Here is a 24,337-nt window from a genome sequence, read left to right as displayed (position 1 = left end):
CAGGAATAGAATTCCTTTCCCCTCAGGAATAAAATTCCTTTCCCTCTGGAATAAAATTCCTTTCCCCTCAGGAATAGAATTCCTTTCCCCTCAGGAATGGAATTTCTTCTCCTTTCCCCTCATGAATCAAACTCCTTTCCCCTCAAGAATAAAATTCCTTTCCCTCAGGAATAGAATTCCTTTCCCCTCAGGAATACAATTTCTTTTCCCCTCAGGAATAAAACTCCTTTCCCCTCATGAATAAAACTCCTTTCCCCTCCATTGTCTGCTGCAGCAGGGGCTGTGCCTGGTCTCACACCTCAGGCTGAGGGAAAAGCTGAGATGTCAATGTGGAATAGCTGGATTTGCTCCAGAGAACTCCATATCTGATACCCCAGCAGATTCCAGCCTGATCACCTGGATCATCCAGGTGTTCTCCCCCTGAATTTGTTTTTTCTCAGATAAATGGGGTGGTTTAGGCAGCCCTGGAGCTGCTGGTGGCAGTTCCAGGGTGTCCCCCCAGCCCAGCTCAACCCCTGGCAGCCTCCCCCTGATCCCAAGGTCTCCAGGGATGAGTTTTTAGTTTTTCCCAGCAGTTCTGGCTCACTGGGCCCAGTTAAGGCTGGGAACAAACCTAATCACAGCAAGGCAGCCGTGGAGAACAGCTCTGCACCATCCATCCTGATTTTCCTCAGGCCTGGCTTTATTTCTCTTTGCTCAAGGTCTCTGCTTGGGAGATTTATGATTCAGCTCTTTTGGTTTCTCCCAGCTTCTCTGGGCATCATTTTGTTCCTGAGGATTTTGCAGTGGGGCTTTTTTCTTTTTTTTTTTTTTTTTCCTCCCCCTTTTTTTTATGTCTCTCCCCTGATTTATTTATGTTTGCCCCAGATAAATGGGAAAGCAGCCAAGTGAAAGCTTCCCTGTTTGCCTCTGTGGGCTGGCAGGGATTTCAGCACAGCACCTGATGGGTTTATTTTTTACAGAAGTTTTTTTTTCTGTTTCTAGGTTTCTGTCCCCGTTTCACACTGGGGTTGAGTTGCCCATGCTTGGCCTGATTTTGCTGTGCCAGAGGGAAAATGGGGCAGTGACAAACAGGGACAGGGAAATTCCTCCTGTCCAGGTGGGATTGGAGTGCAGGAGTGGATGGGATCAACTCCTGCTCCATCCCCAGGGAATGCTCACATTCCCAAGAGCTCCAGGAGGGTTTGGACAACACCCCCAAGGACAGGGTGGGATTTGGGGATGTCTGAAAAATCCCTTCACCAGGATTTCTTCTCCTGGGAAGCTGAGAAGCCTCAGAGAAAAATGAAAACAATAATTATCTGATTTGCTTCTCCTGTGTTTTGCTGCTTTGGAATGTAATTTAGAGATTGTTTATCCAACAGGTGATTGTTTCATTGGTTTTGTGTGAATTGTTTTAACTTAATAACCAATCACAGTCAGGCTGTGTCAGACTCTGGAAAGAGTCACGAGATTCATTTTTATCCTTTAGCCTTCTGTCTTTATCCTTTCTCTATTCTTTAGTGTAGTTTAGTATAATTTATATAATATATAGAACATAATATTTAGTAGTAATAATAATAATAATAATAATCTATAAGTAATATAATATAAATTATATTATATATCTATAATATCAACATATGTAAATATATATAAATAATATCATGTAAATATAATATAATATAATATAATATAATATAATATATAATGTAATATAATATAATATAATAATGATGTAACATAAAATTTAGTATAATTTGTATAATATAATAAAATAATCAATTAGCCTTCTAAAAACATGGAGTCAAATTCAAGACTCAAAAAATACCACAACAAACCTCACTCCAGGCCTGAATTCCAGATGAAACAACACATTCTGTGTGAGCCTGGCTGCCTGAATTTGGCACAAACCACACTCCAGGCCTGAATTTCGGGTGTTTTTTGCCCCTCAGGCTCCATTTCATGGTTTTCCACACCGAGGAGTTCCACGACGTGCTGCGGATCTGGGACGGGCCGGTGGAGAACGGGATCCTGCTGAAGGAGATGAGCGGCTCGGGGCTGCCTGGGGACATCCACAGCACCTTCAACTCCGTCATCCTGCAGTTCAACACCGACTTCTTCACCAGCAAGCAGGGCTTTGCCATCCAGTTCTCAGGTGGGATGGGCAGGGGTTCCTCAAAAACCTGACCAGACCCAGAGGGAAACCCCAACCAAACCCCAGCCCTGCAAACATATTAATTTCAATTATTTAGGGTGATATATTCCAATATTTATGGAATGTTCAGGTTTGTGCAGTTGTTTTGGAGTGATAAAAACAGGGAGTGGTTGGGTGAGTGATGATGTGACTTTGCCTGGACTGAGACACATTGAAACATCTTCCCAAGTTTGGGTTTTCTGTTTTTTCTTTCCATAACTTTCTGTCTAGGGTGTCTTGCTTGGCTGGGGGAACAAGGCAGCATTTTGGGGAGAATTTCTGCTGGGTTTCAGAGCTTTGGGATGACCCAGACAGAGGCAGAGCTTTGTGTTACGCAGCACAGCGGTGCCATCCTGGGGTTTTTTTGCCACATTTGTGTCTCATCCTGCCAGGAAGGACCAGCCTGGGCTGTTAACTTCCTTATCTCCAGCTGCACAGAAAGAGAGGGATTTCCTCTGGCTCTTTCAAGAGCAGCTTTCTCTAAACTGCCTGGCTGTAACAGACTCTCATCAACTTAGCAGGAAATAAGCTCCTGATCTGGAGCTGGGCTTTATTGACTGCTCCTGCTCAAAGCCTTTGTTCAGCAGGTGTGACTAAGCAGCCAGACCTGAGCTCAGACCTGTCCACTTTGGGATCTTGGGACCTTTAATGAGGTGGATAAGCTCACAAAACTCCTATTACTCCAGGATTTTCCCTGCTGGTAAATCCATGTGCTGTTGGCAGACCTTGAGCTCAGGCAGCAGCGAAGCTTTGCCTGTCCCCAGCTCAGGGGACATCTCAGACCTCAAAGAGAGGCAGCAACAAGTCTGGAAAGGAAACAAACACATTTCTGAAAGGTCAGGCTTGATGCTTCACAGATCTTGAGGCTAAATTTCTCTGGCACTCAGGGGAAAGCGTGAAGTGCTGGTGGCTGAGTTGATTTTGCAGCATGTGCCTTGGCACAGAACTCTCCAAAAGCACCGTGGAGGATCAGTGGGTGTCTGGCCTGATGGAGTAAACAGCCATGTGCACAATTCTACATCAAAGCTGCTCCCTGGGTGCTGCTCTTGAACTTGCTGGTCCCCAGAGCCTTTCCCAGCTGGAGTGGCAGATGCTCAGAGCAAAGGGAAAAGCACTTTTTGTGTGTCGGGGAACTTTGTGGGATGCTGAAGGAGGAGGGATGGGGAAACAAGGCATGGCCTGGATGTCTGGGTAAGGACAGAGCCTGAGGGCAGCCAGTGCTGCAGGCCTGGTGTTAAATAAACATTGATATTCAGGAGTGCTTTTAATTCCCTGCAGTGTCCACAGCCACATCCTGCAACGACCCAGGAATCCCCCAGAACGGGAGCCGGAGCGGGGACAGCCGGGAGGCCGGGGACTCCATCACCTTCCAGTGCAACCCCGGCTACAGCCTGCAAGGGGAGGCCCAGATCACCTGTGTGCAGATCCAGAACAGGTTCTTCTGGCAGCCTGACCCTCCCACCTGCACAGGTACACAAGGAAACAGACACAGATCTGTGACCTGAATCCATGGACACAAGGCCATGTCCTGGCACACGAACATAGATCCACGACCTGAATCCATGGACAGATCCATGTCCTGAATCCATGGACACAGGGCCATGTTCTGGGCCCAGGGACACAGATCCCTGTCCTGAATCCATGGACACAGATCCCTGTTCTGAGCCCATGGATGCAGATGCATGTTCTAAACCCATGGATGCAGATCTGTGACCTGGATCCATGGACACAGATCCATGATCTGAGCCCAGGGATGCAGATCCATTATCTGAGCACATGGACACAGATCTGTCATCTGAATCCATGGACACAGATCCATGATCTGTGCCCATGGATGCAGATCCATGTCCTGGGCACATGGACATAGATCCCTGTGCTTAATCTGTGGACACAGATGCTTGTTTTAACTCCGTGGACACAGATCCCTGTCTTGAGCCCATGGATACAGATCCATGTTTTAAACCCATGGACACAGATCCATGACCTGAATCCATGGACACAGATCCACGTCCTGAATTCATGGACACAAATCCATGTCCTGAACCCATATACACAGGTCCATGTTCTGAGCCCAGGGACACAGGTCCATGTTCTAAACCAATGGACACAGATCCACATCCTGAATTCATGGACACAGATCCATCCTGAACCCTGTTATAAAATTTCACTCCACACATCTTAAAAAATCAAGAAATATTTTTAAAAAAATATCCTTCAGGTCTCCACAGCTGTGATTAAAAATGCTGATTTTCTAATACTTCAAATTGTACTTCAAATTATACTTCAATTGTTTATAGTTTTTTTCCCAGCCAATTTTAATATGAAGTGACAAAGGATTTGGAGGAATAATCAGTGAAATATCAGTAACTGGGGGAGAGGCAGCCTAGTTGGAGCTAAACTGGGAAAACTCAGTGTTAAATTTAGGGCTGACTGGGGGTATTTAGCATTTCAGATGCGTTTTCCCCTCTTTGTGGCACCACTGTGAAACAATCCAGGCTGGGAGAGCCCCGGGAGGTTTGGGCCATTTGAAGTCTGCATCCCTCCCAGTCCCAGGCACCACTGGCTGGGTCCAGCTCCTGCTTCAAACCCTTTGGAGACTCTGGGTGGGATTTTCAAAGGAATCCGAGGGTGTTGAACACTTGTCTCCCTCAGGCTTTTCAAAAATGAGTCCTTAGATTTCAGTTTCTGCAGAGTTTTCCCCTGACGTTACAGTATGGGAGGGGAAGGCACCCTTGGGGTTAAAATTGGGATGAATGGGCACAGAAGAGATGCTGGTGTGTTCTTCCAAGGCATTTCTGGGGGGACTTTCAGCCAAATTTTCCATATCTGTACTGTGATTTCAGTAGAAGGATAACATTTCTCCATTTTTGGACTTGAAAAAGCTCTCTAACAGGTACTATGGCATTTCTAGACCAGCCCCACTGGGGTTTACCTGATATTTTTCCTGATATTTTTCTTTATCAAAGCTCACAGGACAATCCCACATGCTCACTCCTTCATGGAAAATGTTTCCAAGATTTATCCCATCATTTTTATCCCATCCCAGCTCATTTCCCACTCTGTAGCTGCTCTCAGACCTCCCCACAGGCTGTGCTCTCCCTGCTCTCATTCCATCCCAAATGTGGGAAGTTTGGTGGTTTCTCCAAGGTATTTTTGGGGGACTTTCAGCCAAATTTTCCATATCTGTGCTGTGGTTTCCTGGTGTGTCCCAGAAGGATGACATTTCTCCATTTTTGGACTTGAAAAAGCTCTCTAATCCCTACTATGGCATTTCTAGACAAGCCCCACTGGGTTTTACCTGATACTTTTCTTTATCAAATTCCACATGCTCATTCCTTCATGGAAAATGTTTCCAAGATTTATCCCATCATTTTTATCCCATCCCAGTTCATTTCCCACTCTTTATCTGCTCTCAGACCCCCTTCCTTTCACCCCAAATACGTGAGGGCCGATCTGGGAAACCTCCGAGCCCTCACAAAGAGCCTGCATAATAAAAAACTGACAGGAAAAATATCAGTCATGTTTTGCCACGGTGAGAAACACGAGCAGGCACTTTGAGCCTTAAAAAAGCAATAATTGATTTTTCAATCAGCTTGGCATTTAATGTGCTGGGAAGTGGAGTAAACACGACAGAGCCATTTAGGCCCAGACGTGTTTTCACCTCGTTACGGGCGAGCAGGCCTTGACAGGGACTTCCATAAATGCAGCAGGAAAGTGGAATTTCTCCCTCTCTCTCCCTCCTGGCTCTTCACTTATGGATTTTAGGAAGGTCCTGGTGGCATCCAGAGATCTCTTTGAGGTGTTTGACAGAGCCCTCACCTGGCAGAGCCACCACAACCTCATGTCCTACATGAGCCTCAGGGTCACTTCCCACTAAAATGCCCCACAAGGATTCTGTGCTGTCTCAATCCCCTCTGTCTATCACATCTCCTTTATTTTATTCCATTCCTGCTTCCCATTTGGTGCTTTGGAAGTCTGCGTGCTCTAAATTGTGAAAAACGCCAATCACTTGTTTTTGAAATTTTAAAAGTTTAATAGTAATAAAATGGTTATAAAAATAGTAATACAATTAGAATTAATTAACATTAATTCTATTCTATATAATAATTATTAATATTAATTAATAATAATTTGGACAAATTGAATTAGGAGAATATGAGACAATAAATACAAAGAGTTACAGACGGTCCGGGGACCTTTTCTGGGCAGCATGAGCCTGAAAAAGGACACAGTTAACAAACGATTAACCGTTAAAAAAAATAACCTGTTGCATATTCAAACACCTCATACATGATGCATAAATTCCATTCAAATACAGGATTCTGTCTGGGCAGTGTCAGCTTCTTCCTCTGAATCCTAACAGCACCTTTGAGGTGGGAAGAAGTTAGTTTCTTTTGATAAGAGGGCAATAAATTCTTTTTTTCTGAAAGATTTAGGTGTCCTGTGGCTGCTATCTCAATGCGAGTCCTTTCTTTAAAAAAGTATCCTACATAGCATAGTTTCTATTTTAACATTTTGTTATAACCTAAAACTATATTTAACACACTACTTAAGAGGATTAATCCAGCATTACTTCCTAACACAACACATATAACATTCATTTGAATATTTGCAAAAAGCCGATCATAAAATACGCATTTTTCACAAGAGGCTCACCCTTGGTGGTTTTCCTGCAGCTCCGTGTGGCGGGATCCTGACGGGCCCGGCTGGGGTGATCCTGTCCCCACAGTACCCAGAGCCATATCCCCCAGGGAAGGAGTGTGACTGGAAGCTGACAGTGTCCCCTGACTATGTCATTGCCCTGGTGTTCAGCGTGTGAGTACACAAGGGTTTGGTGCCATAGCCTTGGGGAGGGGACGCATGGTTTGGTGCCATGGCCACAGAGAGGGGAGGGAGGATCTGGGTGTGGATGTCTGAACTTTGGGAAGGAATCTGATGGAGCTGTCCCATGTCCCTGGATAATCTGTTCCCAGACATTTTTTGGGGAGGAGATCCTCTTATTCCAGCTGCAGTTCCTCTTTGATAGACAGAACATTGTCACATATTTTCTGGAAAAATCCAAAAATCCCTTTGGCCGGGATTCTTCTGAGAAGAATCAGAGAAAAAGGAAAACAATTCTTATCTGATTTGCTTCTCCTGTGTTTTGCTCACATGTGGAATGTGTTTGGAAATTGTTTACGCACAGGTGATTGTTTCATTGGATTCTGCTGTGAGTTGTTTTCACTCTTTGGCCAATTAGGGCCAAACTGTGTCAGGACTCTGGAGAGAGTCACGAGTTTTCATTATTATCTCTTTAACCTTCTATATTCTTTAGTGTAGTTTAGTTTGCATTCTTTAATATAATACAGTATCATAAAATAATAAATCAGCCTTCTGAGAACATGGAGTCAGATTCATCATTCCTTCCACCCCAGAAATAAATAGAACATGATGTGGCACAGCCCAGGAATCCCTGCAGCAGCTGCAGCTCTGAGACCAACCCCATCCCAACCCCTTGACTCCATCCCTACTCCTGGATCCCTCAGACATGGATAGAGGCAGGAATTTCCTCTGCCTGGCAGGATTTTGGAGCAGGAGCAGCCAGTCCCTGCCCCGGGTTTCCACATCCCAGAACATCAACGCGGAATTCTCCACTAATATGTCCTGACCCCAAGCTCTCCTCCTTTGCTTTTGCAGCTTCAGCCTGGAGCCTGGCTACGATTTCCTGCACATCTACGATGGGCCTGACTCCCTGAGCCCTCTGATTGGGAGTTTTTATGGCTCCCAGCTGCCAGAGAGGATCGAGAGCAGCAGCAACAGCCTTTTCCTGGCGTTCCGGAGCGACGCCTCCGTCAGCAACGCTGGCTTCGTCATCGAGTACACAGGTGAGGGCTGGGGGCTCAGCAGCTACCTGGGGCTTTCCCTCTGCTTATTCCCACATTATTCCACTTGTTGGAACAACTGGAGAGGCTCTAGGTGCTGTGGAAAACTCCTTCCAAGGGGAATTATTGTGTTTTGGCATCCCCAAAGCAGAGGGTGGAGAAAGGGAGGTGAAGAGGAGTGGAGTGAAACTGGAAAAGTGGTGCTCAAAAGTGTCCAAAATTTGTGCATCAAGACCCCACCAGCAGCTACCTGGGGCTTTCCCTCTACTTATTCCCAGATTATTCCACCTCTTTGGAACAAGGCTCTAGATGCTGTGGAAAGCTCCTTCCAGGGGGAATTCTGGTGTTTTGGCATCCCCAAAGCAGAGGGTGGAGAAAGGGAGGTGAAGAGGAAAGGAGTGAAACAGGAAAAGAGAAAAAGTGGTGCTCAAAGTGTCCCAAATTTGTACATCAAGACCCCACAGAGCCAGGAGAACCCAAGATTTCAGGATTTAAAGGTTGAGGATACAAATGTGTGATGAGCAGTGGGGGTTGACCAATCTGTGGCTTCCAAAACAGGGAATTGATGCTCTGAGGAAAAAGAAAATCCCATCTTTTTGTGCCCCATTCATTTGGATCTCCTGGTGCAGCTGCTGTGGACAGGAAACCATGGGATCACCTGATTTTTCATGCAGAGAAGCAAAAGCAAAACCTGTGGGCTTTACAGTTTCCTGTTTCTCCTTTCCACACCTTCCCCAAAATCTGAGAGCCCCTGATTTAATGCTTAAGCACACTTGAATTGTTCCCAGAGCCACTGCTCTCAGAAAAGCCCTTGTCTTTAATGAGCAATTTCCAAATGACAAAAGAGCAGGATTAATCAAAGCCTCTAATTATATTGCAGGCAGGGAAAAAAATTAAAGAAAAGAAAACCCCCCCAAAAAAAAGCTGTTAGAAGAAGGAAAAAAATATCTAAGTCCTGACAGCTCTGTAGTGTTCTCTGGAGTTTTTATGTGGAAATGGGATTTTAAACTCTGCAGGAAGAGAATTTTTCACTATCTACCTGCCAGGAGGGTGGAGCAAGGTGGGGTTTGGCCTCTGCACCCAGGGAACAGGGACAGGATGAGAGGGAGCAGCCTGAAGTTGTGCTATGGGAGGCTCAGGTTGGACATGAGCAGGAACTTCTGCATGGAAAAGGTGCCAGGCCTTGGAAAGGGTGGAATCCCCACCCCTGGAGGTGTCCAAGGAATAAATGAAAGAATCCCAGACTGGTTTGGGTTGGAAAGGACTTTAAAACCCATCCATGGGCAGGAACAATCCCACCATCCCAGATTGCTCCCAGTTCCATCCAGCCTGGCCTTGGACACTTCAGGGATGGGGAATCCAGGATTTCTCTGTGCCAGATGGAGATTCCTCCCCATCTCAAATATGATTTGTCCTTGTGGCTGGTGACAGGGTGGGGATGGGTCGCAGCTTGGACTCGATGGTCCTGAAGGGAATTTCCAGCCTCAGCGATCCTGGGGTTGTGTGAAATCAGAGTTTTGATTTGGCTTATGGTCCTTCAAGACCCCACTGAACCCAGGGGAACCCAGGATTTCAGGATTTAAAGGCTGAGGGTACAAATGTGTGATGGGCAGAGGGGGTTCCCCAGTCTGTGGTTCCCAAAACAGGGAGTTTGGATTTTGGGTGCCTGGGTGGGAACTGGAGCCTCCCTTCTCCCAGAATCCAAACCAAATCCCAAATCCACACCCTGCAAATGGTGCCAGTCCTTGTGAAAATCCCACACATTCTCAGGTGAAAAAAATCCTAAAAAAAATCCCATTGCACTTATCAAAGCAGCAGAGGAGCTGCGCCCGAGGAATAAAAATCCTAGGAAATTTGGTTTTTAACATTTTTTTAATATGTTTTTTAAAATTTTATCTCTTTCCCTGCAGAGAACCCCCGGGAGTCCTGCTTTGACCCAGGCTCCATCAAGAATGGCACCAGGGTGGGCACAGACCTGAAGCTGGGCTCCACCATCACCTTCTACTGTGATGGGGGCTACGACATCGAGGGGGGCCCCACCCTCACCTGTGTGATGGGAGGGGATGGGAAACCCACCTGGAACAAGCCACGCCCCACCTGTACAGGTAAATCCCACGGGAAGGGGCTGGGGGGAGGATCTGCCCAGAGCTGGACCCCTCAATGCATCCTCCATGGAAAAATGGGGGTTAATTCACAGGGGTTTTCTCAGTTTTTCTATAATTTTTTAGGGGTTTTACCAGGAATTAGATTTCATTGTTTTTCAGGGGTTTAACAGCTCTTTTTTTAAAGGAAGAGCTGATTTTGGGGAGTTTTCTTGAGGGTTTTCTTGGAGACAGACAGGAAACTGGACATGACTGATTCAGTGCCTGGCACAGGACAGGAGTCAGGAATCCTCTTAAACCTTGGCTAAACCTGATCCTTGCCAATCCAAACCCTCAGTCTTGGGTGTTGCTGAGCAGGGACAGAGCTCAGTGACAAAACAAGGGGTTTTTCCTTAGGGTTTATCTGTGGTTATTTTATTTTCTTTTCTGACTTCATGGTTTGCAGTCAGATTTGAGCTGAGAAGGGGATCAAGAGGCAGCTGGTGGGGGGAAGGAGTGAAATCCCTAATTTGGGAAGGCTGTGGCAGGAAAAACTGAGGAAAGGTGGCAAAAGGAGCTCATCCCCAGCTGTGAGTGGGGAACAGAGCAAATCCCACATTAGTTAGTGGTTTGATAATTCCAGCACAAACTCAGGGTGGGATAAACCTGATTTTTCCAATGAGAACTTTCAGGCAGCAGCACCTGGAGCAGGGGATGGTGGCTGGGGACATTTCCAGGCTCCAGGGATGCTCCATGATCCTTTTCCCTTGCAGCTCCCTGTGGCGGGCAGTACACAGGCTCAGATGGAGTCGTCCTGTCCCCAAATTATCCCCAAAACTACACCAGTGGCCATGTGTGCCTGTACTCCATCGTCGTGCCCAAGGACTATGGTACCATGCTTGGAATTTTTATGGGATTCTCTTCTTATTTGCTGGGTTTTTAATGATAATTTTTCTAAGTTCATCCAGAACTGGAGATAAGGAAGATGGGAGAGGAGGTAGCAGGAGAGGTAGCAGGAGGTGCTGTTGGGTGCTCTTTGTGCTGGAGTCAGAGAAAATTCTGGATTTGTCCAATTTTGTCCATTGCAGCTAATCAATAATTATAATTCCTCAGTGGAATTCTGCGCCTCGTGTTCCCTAGGCAGGGAAAGGGTAATGAGCCACAGGAAATTCCCAGTGGGCTGGGAATCAGTGGGAAAATGTTGAGTTAATGAAGCCAGGGGAGTCTGGTGCTGCCTCTGGAATTTGGGGATAAATAAAAGGCTCCCATTTTTCCAGGCTGTCACTCCCTGCCTGGAATAAAGGCAGCTGAAACGCAGGACAGAGGTTGTGCTGGGAAAAGAAATCCCAGTTTGGAATGTTGGGAATCCTGGGGGGTCAGGGCTTGGACTGGACGGTCCTTGGGGTCTGGTTCAGCTCAGGGGATTCTCTGAGTCCATGAAAATGCCTTGGCCCCAGAGGCTGGGTGTGGAGGGCGGTGTAGGGACAGCAATGGGGTGGCAATGGGATGACAGTGGGGACAGCACTGGGATTGAGTGAGGATGATGGTGTAATGACACTGGGGACAGAAGTGTGGTGGCACTAGGGACAACAGTGGGACAGTAGTATGGTGACATTGGGGACAGCAGCATGGTGATGCTGGGGACAGCAGTGGGATGGCAGTGTGGTGACATTGGGGACAGCAATATGGGGATGCCAGTGTGGCGGCACTGGGAACAGCAGTGTGGTGGCACTGGGGACAGCAGAGGGATGACACTGGGGACAGCAATATGGGGACGCCAGTGTGGTGGCACTGGGAACAGCAGTGTGGTGGCACTGGGGACAGCAGTGGGATGACACTGGGGACAGCAATATGGGGACGCCAGTGTGGTGGCACTGGAGACAGCAGCGTGGTGATGCTGGGGACAGCAGTGTGGTGACACTGGGGACAGCAGCGTGGTGATGCTGGGGACAGCAGTGTGGTGGCACTGAGGACAGCAGTGGGATGGCAGTGTGATGACACTGGGGACAGCAGCGTGGTGATGCTGGGGACAGCAGTGGGACAGCAGTGTGATGACATTGGGCACAGCAGTGTGATGGCCATGGGGACAGCAGCATGGTGGCACTGGGGACAGCAGTGGGATGGCAGTGTGGTGGCACTGGGGACAGCAGTGGCCGGTGCCAGCCCTGTCCCTGTCCCCACAGTGCTCTTCGGGCAGTTTGCCTTTTTCCAGACGGCGCTCAATGACGTGGTGGAGGTGCACGATGGCCCCACGGAGCACTCACGGCTGCTCAGCTCCCTCTCAGGCTCTCACTCAGGTAGGGAGCTGCTCCCTATCCCCTGTCCCTGTCCCTGCTGGAGACAGCAGCTTTGTCACAGCTGTCACCCAACACCCACTCTCTGTGGCTCATTCCTCCACCTCTGTGTCTCTCCTGTTTTCCCTCCTCCCCATCCAGGGGAATCTTTGCCATTGGCCACCACCAACCAGATCCTCATCAAATTCAGCTCCAAGGGTCAATCCACAGCCAAAGGCTTTCATTTCGTCTACCAAGGTGAGTTCAGGTGTGTTCTGGAAGTGTCCTCGGGTCGCTCCCAGGGGTGTCCTGAGTGTCCTGAGCTGCTTTTGGTGTCTGGGGGTTCTGAGCAGGGAATATCACAGGGAATTAGGATTCCTTTGGGAGCAGAGCTCTGGCAGGGCTGCTCTGGGTGCTTTGTATTCTGCCCTTTCATTCCCACTCAGCCTGAACCCTGCACATCCCAGGATTACCATCAGCCCCATCCCAGCGTCGTGCCCGGAGTCACACAGGGAATTTGGAGATTTATCTCCCAGCAATTCTCCCCAGTGGCATTTTTAGCACTTTCGCTGGGTGCAAGCAGCTGAAATCCCGTCTGGCAGCTCGGAAATCCTCCCTGTGTGCGTGTCACAGGCTCGGGGCTGTCACACTGCTGCCCCTTGATCCTTTCAGTAACAGCTTTGTGCTGCGCTGGGCGAGAACAACTCGGGGATTTTATGGGAGTAAATAGCAAATGATGCATGGAACAGTGGGAAAGCAGAAGGGATTTCTCACCCACGTGCTCCCTGGAGTTATCTGTGGGAACATCCAGGCTTGTGCTGCAAAGAGGGGACAGACACTGGCACGACCTGACCTGAGCCTTCTGCAGGGGTGAAGCAAAGCATGGTTTGGATTTTGGAGTAGTTGGAGATCTGTTCTCTTGAATTCCTGCCTAATGAGTGTGAAACAGCCGTGGTTGTGATTGTAATCTTCAAAGAGCTCAGCAGAACAAAGGTTTTGATGAAAGCAGGGAAGGTTTCCTCCTCCCTCCTGCAAGAGCTTGCACGGGAAGCAAGGGGAAAAGGGCGATCCTGATTTGGATCTGCCTGGCCAGACTCTAATTAGCTAAACACTCATAAATTTAAAGCAACTCAGAGGAAAATATTAATTGAATTCTTCCTTGGCAATAGACCTGGGTTTTTTTGATGGGTTTTTCTCCTCACTTACCTGCCAGACTCATTCCTGTCTTTGTAATTCCCAGTATTCAACAGGAAAATCAATAATTTTAGCACCATCACAACTTAAATCCCCCTTTTCTCTCTTTTCCAAAGGAGATTTTTTTCCCAATTACTGTTCCTTCATGACCATGAGGCCCAGGGAGCTGAGGAACCGAAAGGCTCCTGCATTGGGTGACAAAACAATGTTTTGGGAAGCCACTGCCAAATCCTTTGGTTCCCCTGGGTAAAAACAGCCTTTTGGTGTGGGGAAAGTTCTCTGGAAGGAGGCAGTGGGGGGATTCTGGATGTCCCAGCTGCTTTTATTTCAAGTATAGAATCATTAAATCATTAAAGTTAGAAAAAACCTCCAAGATCTTCAAGTCCAACCTTCATCCAGGTGCCCCCATGCCCACCCAGCTGTGTCACCAAGTGCCACCTCCACTCGGTCTGGCATGGAGCCACTTGAACTCAGATCACCTGAGCTGGCAGAACTGGGAGTGAAATGTTGTTTTTTTTCTCTTCTCAGTGGTCATGCTTGGATTCAGCTCACTTTTGGGGTTTAGGTGCTTTGGGATTTAGGAATGATCAGTCAATGGTCATGCTTGGATTAAGCCAATCTTTAGGATTTAGATGCTTAGGGGTTTAGGAGTAATCACTCAATGGTCATGCTTAGATTAAGCCAATCTTTAGGATTTAGGTATAATCAGTCAATGGTCATGCTTGGATTAAGCCAATCTTTGGGATTTAAATAAAATCAAGTTGTGGTTATGCTTGGATTCATCCTCTCTTTGTGATTTAGATACTTTGGGGTTTTGGATACAATCAGTCAGTGGCCAAGTTTGGATTTAGCCCCTCCTTGGGGTTTAGATACAATTGGTCAATGGTCATGTTTGGATTCAGCCCCTATACTTTAAGGTTTTAGATACAATCAGTCAATGGCCAAGTTTGGATTTAGCTCTTCCTTGGGATTTAGATACTTTGGGGTTTAAGTACAATCAGTCAATGGTCATGTTTGGATTCAACTCTGATACTTCAGGTTTTTAGATACAATCAGTCAATGGTCAAGTTTGCATTCAACCCCTCGTTGGGGTTTAGATACAGTCAATGGCCAAGTTTGAATTCAGCCCTTCCTTTGGGATTTAGATACTTTGGGGTTTAGGTACAATCAGTCAATGATCATGTTTGGATTCAGCCCCAATACTTTAGATTTTTAGGAACAGTCAATGGCCAAGTTTGGATTCAGCCCCTCCTTGGAGTTTAAATACTTTGAGATTTAGATACAATCAGTCAGTGGCCAAGTTTGAATTCAGCCCTTCCTTTGGATTTAGATACTTTGGGGTTTAGGTACAATCAGTCAATGGTCACGTTTGGATTCAGCCCCTCCTTGGGGTTTAGGTACAATCAGTCAATGGTTGTGTTTGGATTCAGCCCCTCTTTGGGGTTTAGATAAATCAGCCAATGGCCAAGTTTGGATTCAGCCACCCTTTGGGATTTAAACACTTTGGGGTTTAGGTACAATCATTCAATAATCATGTTTGGATTCCCCCCCTGACACTTCAGGCTTTGGGTACAATCACTCAACAGTCAAGTCTGCACCCAGCACCTCTCCGCATTCAGACGCTCAGTAATTCCAGTGTAAAACAGACAAATCTTCTCTCCACCATCTCCCTGCCAGCACTAACTCTGTTTTGCCTGTGTCCTCCCTGTGTGCCAGCCGTGCCCCGCACCAGCGCCACGCAGTGCAGCTCGGTGCCGGAGCCGCGGCACGGCCGGCGCCTGGGCAGCGACTTCGCCGTGGGCGCGCTGGTGCGCTTCGAGTGCAGCCCCGGCTACAGCCTCAGGGGCTCCCCTGCCATCCAGTGCCTGGCCATGCCCGGGGCCCTGGCCCAGTGGAACTCCTCCGTCCCCACCTGCATGGGTAGGTGCCACCTTGGTTTTTTTAAAGTTTTTCTGAGTTTTCTGGTGTTTGCGTTCTTGTCGCGCGCTTTATGTAAATAATTATTGTTCTGCGTTCTTTTATGGAGGAGGAGAAATTTTATGGGCTGTTGGTTTGTCCAGTGTCATTGGACAAGTGGCATTGTCACCCTCCAATCCACTGTCACTTTTGGAAATCTATAACTGTTAGAAATTAAAAGCTCTCTTTTTACCTTGAAAAGAGCAGCGTGTCCACGGAGTTTTATTTTAAGAGGAGAAATTTGATGGGCTGTTGGTGTGTCCAGTGTCATTGGAGAGGTGGCTCTTCCACCCTCCAGTACACTGCCACTTTTGGAAATCTATAAATGTTAGAATCAGAAATGAAAAGCTCTCTTTTTACCTTCACATCATTTTATTTCCTATAGCAACAGGTAGGTGGCACTGGGAGAGGTGGGAGCAGGGTGGGTGGCACTGGGAATGTTGTTGGGAGCTGTGCTGCTCTCTGGGTTGTCCTGAAAGGGGACAGGGGTTGGATGTTGGTGGTGTTTGTGGGTCTCTTCCAGCTTGAAGAAAAATCAACAGCAAAACAAAGCACTAATGAATTGAAATGTAAATGAATGAAATGTTCAAGACTTCTTTAGAACCTCTTGTGGTTCTGTCCAGAGAGGTTGTGGCTGTCCCATCCGTGGAAGTGTGCAAGGCCAGGTTGGACAGGGATTGGAACAATCTGGGATAGTGAAGGTGTCTGGGAGAAGGGATTTGGGGATCTTTAAGGTCCCTTCCCACCCAAACTGTTCCATGGTTGTCTGATAAAAAACAAAGCCCAGCCTGGCTCTGAATAAGAACAGTTTAACCCCAAATTCCAGGGAATTGACATTTTTGATCCAGTACTCTTGTGAGATCTGGGACAGCATCTCAAATAAATCAGATCTGGCTGAAAGCTGCTTTCACATCCTCTGAAGGAGAGGATGAAGATCATCCTCGTGTGCTCCCCACACCCAAGGAATGTGCCAAAAGTTGCACGAAAAAGTTACTGGAAAGAGGATTATTCCTAAAATCTCATCCTTAAATCACAACCAGCTCTCGATTTCTTGTAATTTTAACAATGTTTTTTTTTAGCAAAACCAATTCCTTGTGCTTTCCTCCCGGCAGTGCCCTGCGGGGGGAACCTGACGGAGAGGAAAGGAACCATCCTGTCCCCAGGCTTCCCTGAGCCCTACCTGAACAGCCTCAACTGCGTGTGGAAGATCACAGTGCCCGAGGGAGCAGGGATCCAGGTACAGCCAGGACAGACAGCAGGACACTCGGGGTGTGCTGCTCTCACATGATGGGAAATTGCTGTTCCTCGTAGGACAGGGATGGGTTGATGTGGAATTCTCTGGAATCAGGGATTTATTTATTTATAGCCAGGATTAGGCAGGGACTCATTGGTGACGTTTATTGTGACGGTGTTCACAGGGGTCTTAGGATGAGGGAAGAGATGAGGATCTGACTCCATGTTTCAGAAGGCTTGATTTATTATTTTATGATATATATTCTATTCTATTCTATTCTATTCTATTCTATTCTATTCTATTAACTATACTAAAAGAACAGAAGAAAGGATTTCATCAGAAGGCTAGCTAAGAATAGAAAAAGAAGGAATGATGACAAAAGCTTCTGTCTTGGACAGACAGTCTGAGCCAGCTGACTGTGATTGGCCATTAATTAGAGACAATTAACATGAGACCAATCACAGATGCACCTGTTGCATTCCACAGCAGCAGATAATCATTGTTTACATTTTGTTCCTGAGGCTTCTCAGCTTCTCAGGAGGAAAAATCCTAAGGAAAGGATTTTTCAGAAAATACCACGGCTGCAGCTTGTGACCAGGCAAGGAGCTGTGCCAGGGGAGGGGCAGGTTGGATTTAGGGAAAGGTTCTCCTTCCCCCAGAGGGTATTTGGGCACTGCCAGGGTCCCCAGGGCATGGGCACAGCCCCAGGGATGCCAGAGCTCCAGGAGCATTGCCAGGGAGGCACAGGGTGGGATTTAGGAAGAGCAGGCCCGTGGTCCCTCAGTGTGACCCTTACTCTGGCACAAAAGAGGGGGAATTTGAGTTAAATTTTAGTTTTTTATTGTGATTGTCCAGGGAGGCTGTGGATCCTCCAGCCCTGGAAGTGCCCAAGGCCAGGTTGAGTAGGCCTTCCAAGCTGTTCCACTCTTGGATAGTGGGAGATGTTCCTGCCCACAGCAGAGATTTTGGAACGAGATGAGTTTTAAAATCCGTCCCAAACACTTAAAATTCTTTGGGTCCCCCACCAGTGCTGAGGTCTGCACTTCCACATGTCACCAGGATCTGCTGTCACCCATCAGCTTCTCTGGGACTTCCAGGAGGGCAGAAAGCCCTTGGAGAAAGATTTTGGCTTTTCAGGACCTGAAACAGCTTCAGGGAGGGGTCTCAGTGCAGCCCCCAGGGAGGGAATGACCACGGAGCTGGAGCTGGATCCATCCTGGCTCCACTTCCCTCAGTGTGACCCCTACTCTGGCACAAAAGAGGGGGAATCTGGGTTAAATTGTAGTTTTTTATTATGATTGTCCAATGAGACTGTGGATGCTCCAGCCCTGGAAGTGCCCAAGGCCTGGTTGAGCAGGGCTTCCAACCTGTTCCACTCTTGGATAGTGGGAGATGTCCCTGGCCACAGCAGAGATTTTGGAACAACATGAGCTTTAAAATCCATCCCAAACTTAAAATTCTTTGATCCCACATTTTTGGGTCCCCCACCAGTGCTAAGGCCTGCACTTCCACATGTCACCAGGATCTGCTGTCACCTGGTCACGACCCATCAGCTTCCCTGGGTCTTCCAGGAAGGCAAAAAAAGCCCTTGGAGAAAGATTTTGGCTTTTCAGGACCTGAAACAGCTGCAGGGAGGGGTCTCAGTGCAGCCCCCAGGGAGGGAATGACCACGGAGCTGGAGCTGGATCCATCCTGGCTCCACTTCCTTTGCGTTCTCCATTATTAGATCTTAATTCCAGCATCGCTTTACCCCCTTTTTTGCGCAACAATTAAAGGTTAAACAACTGTAAATCAGGGAAGGAGGTGAAATTGAAGCTTTCTTGGTAACAGCACTCAGGAGCAGGATTTTTATGTAATCAGGGTAGAAGCTGGCACTTCTGCCATGAATTATTCATTCCCGGAGCAAACCTTCCTGAGTGAATTAATTTATACACGTGGCAGTAAATAGATGCAGATCCCTTGTGAATCCACATGTCAGACTAGAATTAGGACCTTAAAAATGTTTATTCCGTTAAGCTGGAGGAGGGGGGGAGAGAGGAGAATAAATAATTTAGGCGGTGTAAGAGCAAACAAAACGCTCATTCTCACTCAGCTTCCAATAATGTAAATCACGAGAGGGGTGTAATGAGGCAGGAAAAAAGGGAAAAAAGGGTCAGTGATGGCTCCGTGGGGGTCACTGAGATTCCTGCTGGGTGAACTCCGCTCACTTTCTGCTAAAAAAAATATTTGGGAGGAACTTTACAGCCGGTTTTATTACCCGGAGTAAATCAAGGAGGAAATGGCTTCAATGGCTGAAGTGGGGGCATTGATTTTGGTTTTATTATTTATTATTTTATTTGATTTTGGTTTTATTATTTATTTTCAAACGGGGGGTTTTGATTTGTTGTGCAGCAAGGCAGGGGTAAGTGGGGAATTGGGGTGGATGAGGAAATCAGGGAAGAAGATATGGAGAGAAAGGGAGAAGGTTCACACGTGTGTAGTCAAAGTTTGAGGGCAGTGAAATCTCCTCACTGCTCATTTTTCCCAATTTTCCAGCACTCTCCTTGTTTGGAGCCAAGCTGTACAACTCATTTATGCTCCTGATTTATCTTTGAGATTCCTTTTGGATTTGTTGGGGTTTTTTGCCTGCCAATTCAATTTGAGATACCCAATGTTGGAAAATTTCATCCAGACCTTTCAGCTTAAATCTGAATTTTCCCCAAAACAGGTGGTTTTTACCCAGGTTTTCTGCCTCACTCTCACCCCATTCACCAAACTCGGGTTTTTAATGGGACACTGAAAGCTTTGAACCATCAGCATTTAGGATTTAGGCAAAATCCTTGTTAATGGTAAACAAAGCTGAGCAATTCCTTGGAGATCCTCACTCAAGCACGAGCTGCTTTTCGGTATAAATGCAGATTTCCCAGCTCTGCTTTTCAGTATAAATGCAGATTTTTCAGCTCTGTTTTTCTGTATAAATGCAGATTTCTCAGCTCTCCTGATGTTTCTCATCCAAGGATTTGTGTTGTTGTTCCAACTAATGGAGCCAAGTGACTTCCTAAGGCCTCCAAACCTTGTGGGGCATGGCAGGGAAAGGTGAAATCTGAAAATGCACTCGAGTGATCCCTCTAAAAGCTGAGGAACAAGGCTGGAACTTGATTGGATTTTTAAAATCCTGTTGTTTAATGTGAGGTGGTTTTTGGGTTTATTTTATCTCCGGGGTGCTGCTGGTTGCTCTCATTTGAAAGGGCTCAAAGTCTTCAAGGATTTCTCCAAATGGGGGAAAAAAGCTGGGATTTTCAGCAGCTGTAAATGAGCTGGGCAGTTCCAGGAGCTCTGGAGCAGCAGCAGAAAATAACATTTCTATTTGGAAGTTTTGGGGGAAAAATAGCTGGAAAATCCCAGTGGGAACAGTCAAAGGCAGAATTCTCCAAATTTTGCCAGTGTTGAACCCTCGGAGTGTGTAAACTCAATTAGTGACCCTTTAATTGCTGTTAATTTGATTTATTCCTATTATTTCAATTTTTTTTTCCTTTGTTTTGTTTCTCTCTGCAGATCCAGGTGATCAGTTTTGTCACAGAGCAGAACTGGGATTCCCTGGAAGTGTTTGATGGAGGAGACAACACAGCCACCATGCTGGGGAGCTTCTCTGGTACGTGGCCCTCGAGCCCATCAGTTCCTGCCTCATTTCATTCACCTCACAAAATTAAACTTTAAAAAAGCATCAAAAGCCAGGAATGGATTTCAAGGGAATCATGTGCTCTGTTGGGTTGGGAATTACAATTCCAATTTCTACCTGTGGGAAGGGTTGAGAGGGAGCCTTAAACACAAAACCAGTGGAGTTTTATTCCTGGAAATGGGAATTCCCTCAGCTCTGCTGGGATGTGAGGCCACCACACCTGGCAAGGTGACCTGACCTTGATGTCCCCCAGAAAGGGTGAAAGGCTACAAAACAAACTCTTATTTTTCCTTGGAATTTTTGTATTTCCTTTGGAATCCTTGTGTTTTTCTTTGAATTGTGGCTTTTAGCAGAGCAGGCTCCAGGAGCTTTGAGAGCCTTTCAAATTCAGCACCACTGGCAGAACAATGGCCCAAAACCTCATTTATTTAACAAATGTGCCCAAAATGCCCTGAGCTAGGCAGGAGAAGGGTCTGGGATGGAGCTGCCTTGTCCTGCTGCTGCAGCAGCTTCCAGGGGATGAAGGAATCCCGAATTTTCCCAAATTTTCCCGAATTTTCCCAGACCTGCGCTCCACCCATGCTGTTTCCCATCCCTTGGTGCTTTTTGTCTGTCGGTGGCCAAGCTCCAGGGGCTGAAATCCAGGAAAGGATTTCAGGAAAGGCCCTGGGTATTTCTCAATTGGCCTCGTTAGAAAGAACCTGATCAAAACCAAGAGGAGCTCATTAAGTTGGAAGGACTTTGTGTTGTCAGGAAATCTCTGAGGAGGGGGAGAGAGATCCTCTCTGTGAAAAATGCCCATCAGTTGTTTTTAACATTTTAAAAGTTTAATAGTAAATGTATCATTAAATATTAAAATAATATTTTATATAATTATTTTTCTAATATATTTTATCTATTATAATAAAATATATTGTCTATAATATATAGTATATAATATATGATATATAATATATGATATATAATGTATAATATATTAATATAAAATAGTAATATATTATTATATAATACATATGTTATATATTATACATAATATTATATTATATATTAATAATGTGTATTAATATATAATATTATTATTTAAAGTTTTATTTTACAGATAATAAAAATAGTAACGAAATGGTTATAAAAATAGTAATATAATTAGAGTAATAAAAGTGTTGGACAATTTGGATTAGGACAATATGAGACAATAAAAACAAAGAGTTATGAACAGTCTGGGTATCTTTTCTGGGCAAAATAAGCCCGAAAAAAGGACCCACATTAACAGAGGATTAACCCTTAAAAACAATAACCTGTTGCATATTCATACATCTCATCCATGATGCATAAATTCCGTTCAAACACAGGATTCTGTGTGGTCAGTGCCAACTTCTTCCTCTGAATCCTGACGGCACCTTCATGGCTGAGCAGTCAGGAAGAATTTGATTTCTTCTGATAATGGACCAATAAATTATTTTTCTCTGAAATATTGAGGTGTCCTGTGGCTGCTATCTCATTGCAAGTCCTTTCTTTAAAAAAATATCTTACATAGCTTAGTTTCTATTTTAACATTTTGTTATAACCTAAAACTATATTTAGCACACTACTGAAGAGAATTAATCCAGCATCACTTTCCAACACAACCCATATACCATCCATTTGAATATTTGCCAAAAGCCAGTCATCAAACAGGCATTTCTCACACTCTCCCCTGCCTTTGTGCTCCCCTTGTTTTGCCAGGAACCACGGTGCCTGCTCTGCTCAACAGCACTTCAAACCAGCTCTATCTGCATTTCTATTCCGACATCAGCGTCTCTGCCGCCGGCTTTCACCTGGAATACAAAAGTAAGAGCAGCTCCAGCCTTGATCCCGCAGCTCCTGCGCGATGGGGAGGTGCCTGCAGGGCTGGGGAAATGGGGGAAGGAGCTGCTGTGGCTCCCTGCTCTCAAGGAGGGAGTGATAAATAGAGGAAAGATGGAGCAGAGGGGTGGGATGAGCCTGGTGGCAGTTTTTTGTGGCACAAAGGGTTAAAAAATCCGTGGGTGCAAGGCTGGGATCTGGGTTTGGGAAGTGCTGCTTGCCAGGGACTTCCAGCTCTTGGCATTCCCTGCTGGAACCAGCAGGTCTGGATATGTCCTCATCCCAAAAATCCTGGCTGGAAGAGTCCTCAGAGGTCATCCCCTGAGGAAAGCAGGGTCAGAATGGAGATAAAACTGAATTTGAGCATTTTGATGGAGCTTGAGCTTGGAAAAACTGCAGGATTTGCACAAAGAGCCTGGGCAGGCTCTGCTCACAGCTGAGAGCTGAACCCCATGTTATCACTGTTATCAGTGTTATCAGGGGGGGTTTCTGCAGTGTTTTAGTGGGTGCTGGGGATGTTCCCCTCCCTCCCCTGCTGGATGTGCTCCTGTTCCCACAGCCCAGCACCCTGAGCTGCCCTGGGCACATTGCTGGATCCAGGAATTCCTGTGCTGTGTGCTCAGAGCCCCGCACAGGAGCATTCCCAAGGTGGTTGATCCATCCTCCTTGTCCAAGGGCACCTCTGGAAGCTCTGAGGTGGTGTGGGCACCCCTCCTTTTCAAAAACACCTTAAAAACATCTTTAATGTCCCCTCCAACCCAAATTCTGTGGTGGTGTGGAGCACTTGAGTGGGTTCCTGGTTAGGGATGATCCCAACTCTTCCTGGAATGGCAGCACTTTGCTCCCAGCAAGGCTCATGCCAGGTTTTTTTTGGGAATACAGACCCCAGCACGTGGCTAAATGTGTGATCCTAGCCAGGATCCTTTCGAAAAGAAATCCCCAGTGGTGAGAGAACAAACCTGAGTGAGGCAGGGAAGAGAATCCTTTGGGAAATGGCTGTCAGGTTTGGATGGGGATGACAAAAACTCATTTTCCCCTGGGTCTGTGTTTGATTCCTGATGTCTGATCAGGAGAGGTGGAGGTGCCTGTTATTTTGGATAATACTGGCAGAGAATCCTGGAATATCCTGAGCTGGAAGGATCCACCAGCATCATCCAGTCCAACCCTGGCCCTGCACAGGCATCCCAGCAATCCCACCCTGTCCAAACACTCCTGGAGCTCTTGGGATTGTTCCCATTCCCTGGGGAGCCTGGGGGGAAGAACCTTTCCCTAAATCCAGCCTAAACATTTTGGGGTTATCCTGCAGAGCCAGGAATGGGATGGATGATCTGTGAAGTCCAAAACTTCCTGGAGCTTTTGGGAATGTTCCCATTCCCTGGGGAGCCTGGGGAGAAGAACATTTCCCTACATCCATCCTAAACATTTTGGGGCTGGTTATCCTGCAGAGCCAGGTGTGGGGTGGACGATCCTTGCAGGTCCCAGCTCAGGATATTCCATGATTTTTCCCAGCTCTGCTGCTGGTGAGGGTGAGCCTGGGCTTGTTTGGAGGGAGTTGGGTGATTTAGGACCCTTCCCACCCAAACCAGTGTGAGATTCCCTGCAATGGCACAGCTGGAGCTGCTTTAAAGCCAAGCAGCACTAAAACCTTCCAGGATTTGCTGCCTTTACTCACTGAAACCCTGTCCATTATTGGATCCAGCAGGATTACAGCCACCACAGGATTGGGAGAGGAAAAAATGTGCTCAGCCTGTGCTCTGGGAGCTGCAGGAATCCTCTGGCTGTGACTCTGTTTCTTCTCCAGCTCTATTCCAATCGATAAATCCTTTGAGCACCCTCCTGCAAAAATCACGGCCAGGTTTTTCATGAGCCTGGGGATTATCAGCCCTGTCTGTTTCCTTGGCTGAGGAAATTAATAGGTGTTGATTTTCAGGGCAGCTGGAAATAATGTGATTTCTGCTCTGTTTGTACAATTGGAATCTCCCAGCCCTGAGCCCTGGGTTTGGTTTTTTTTTTTTTCTGTGTTTTTTTCTGGGAGGAAGTTGGGAGAGATGAGCTCAAACAG

The 24,337-nt window shown here is 46.6% G+C and overlaps 1 pseudogene; it reads left to right on the top strand.

Moving 5' to 3' along the window:
- LOC128949463 (CUB and sushi domain-containing protein 2-like) overlaps positions 1 to 24,337 on the top strand; it is a 101,418-nt pseudogene that overhangs the window by 37,298 nt on the left and 39,783 nt on the right.

Source organism: Melozone crissalis, unplaced genomic scaffold (assembly GCF_028551555.1).
Source record: "Melozone crissalis strain CALT ecotype California unplaced genomic scaffold, PUWL_Pcris_2 ptg000236l_1, whole genome shotgun sequence".
NCBI classification, from domain to species: Eukaryota; Metazoa; Chordata; class Aves; order Passeriformes; family Passerellidae; genus Melozone; species Melozone crissalis.
Note: the sequence above shows the minus strand (reverse complement) of the source record. Positions and strands in the feature narration are given on the sequence as shown.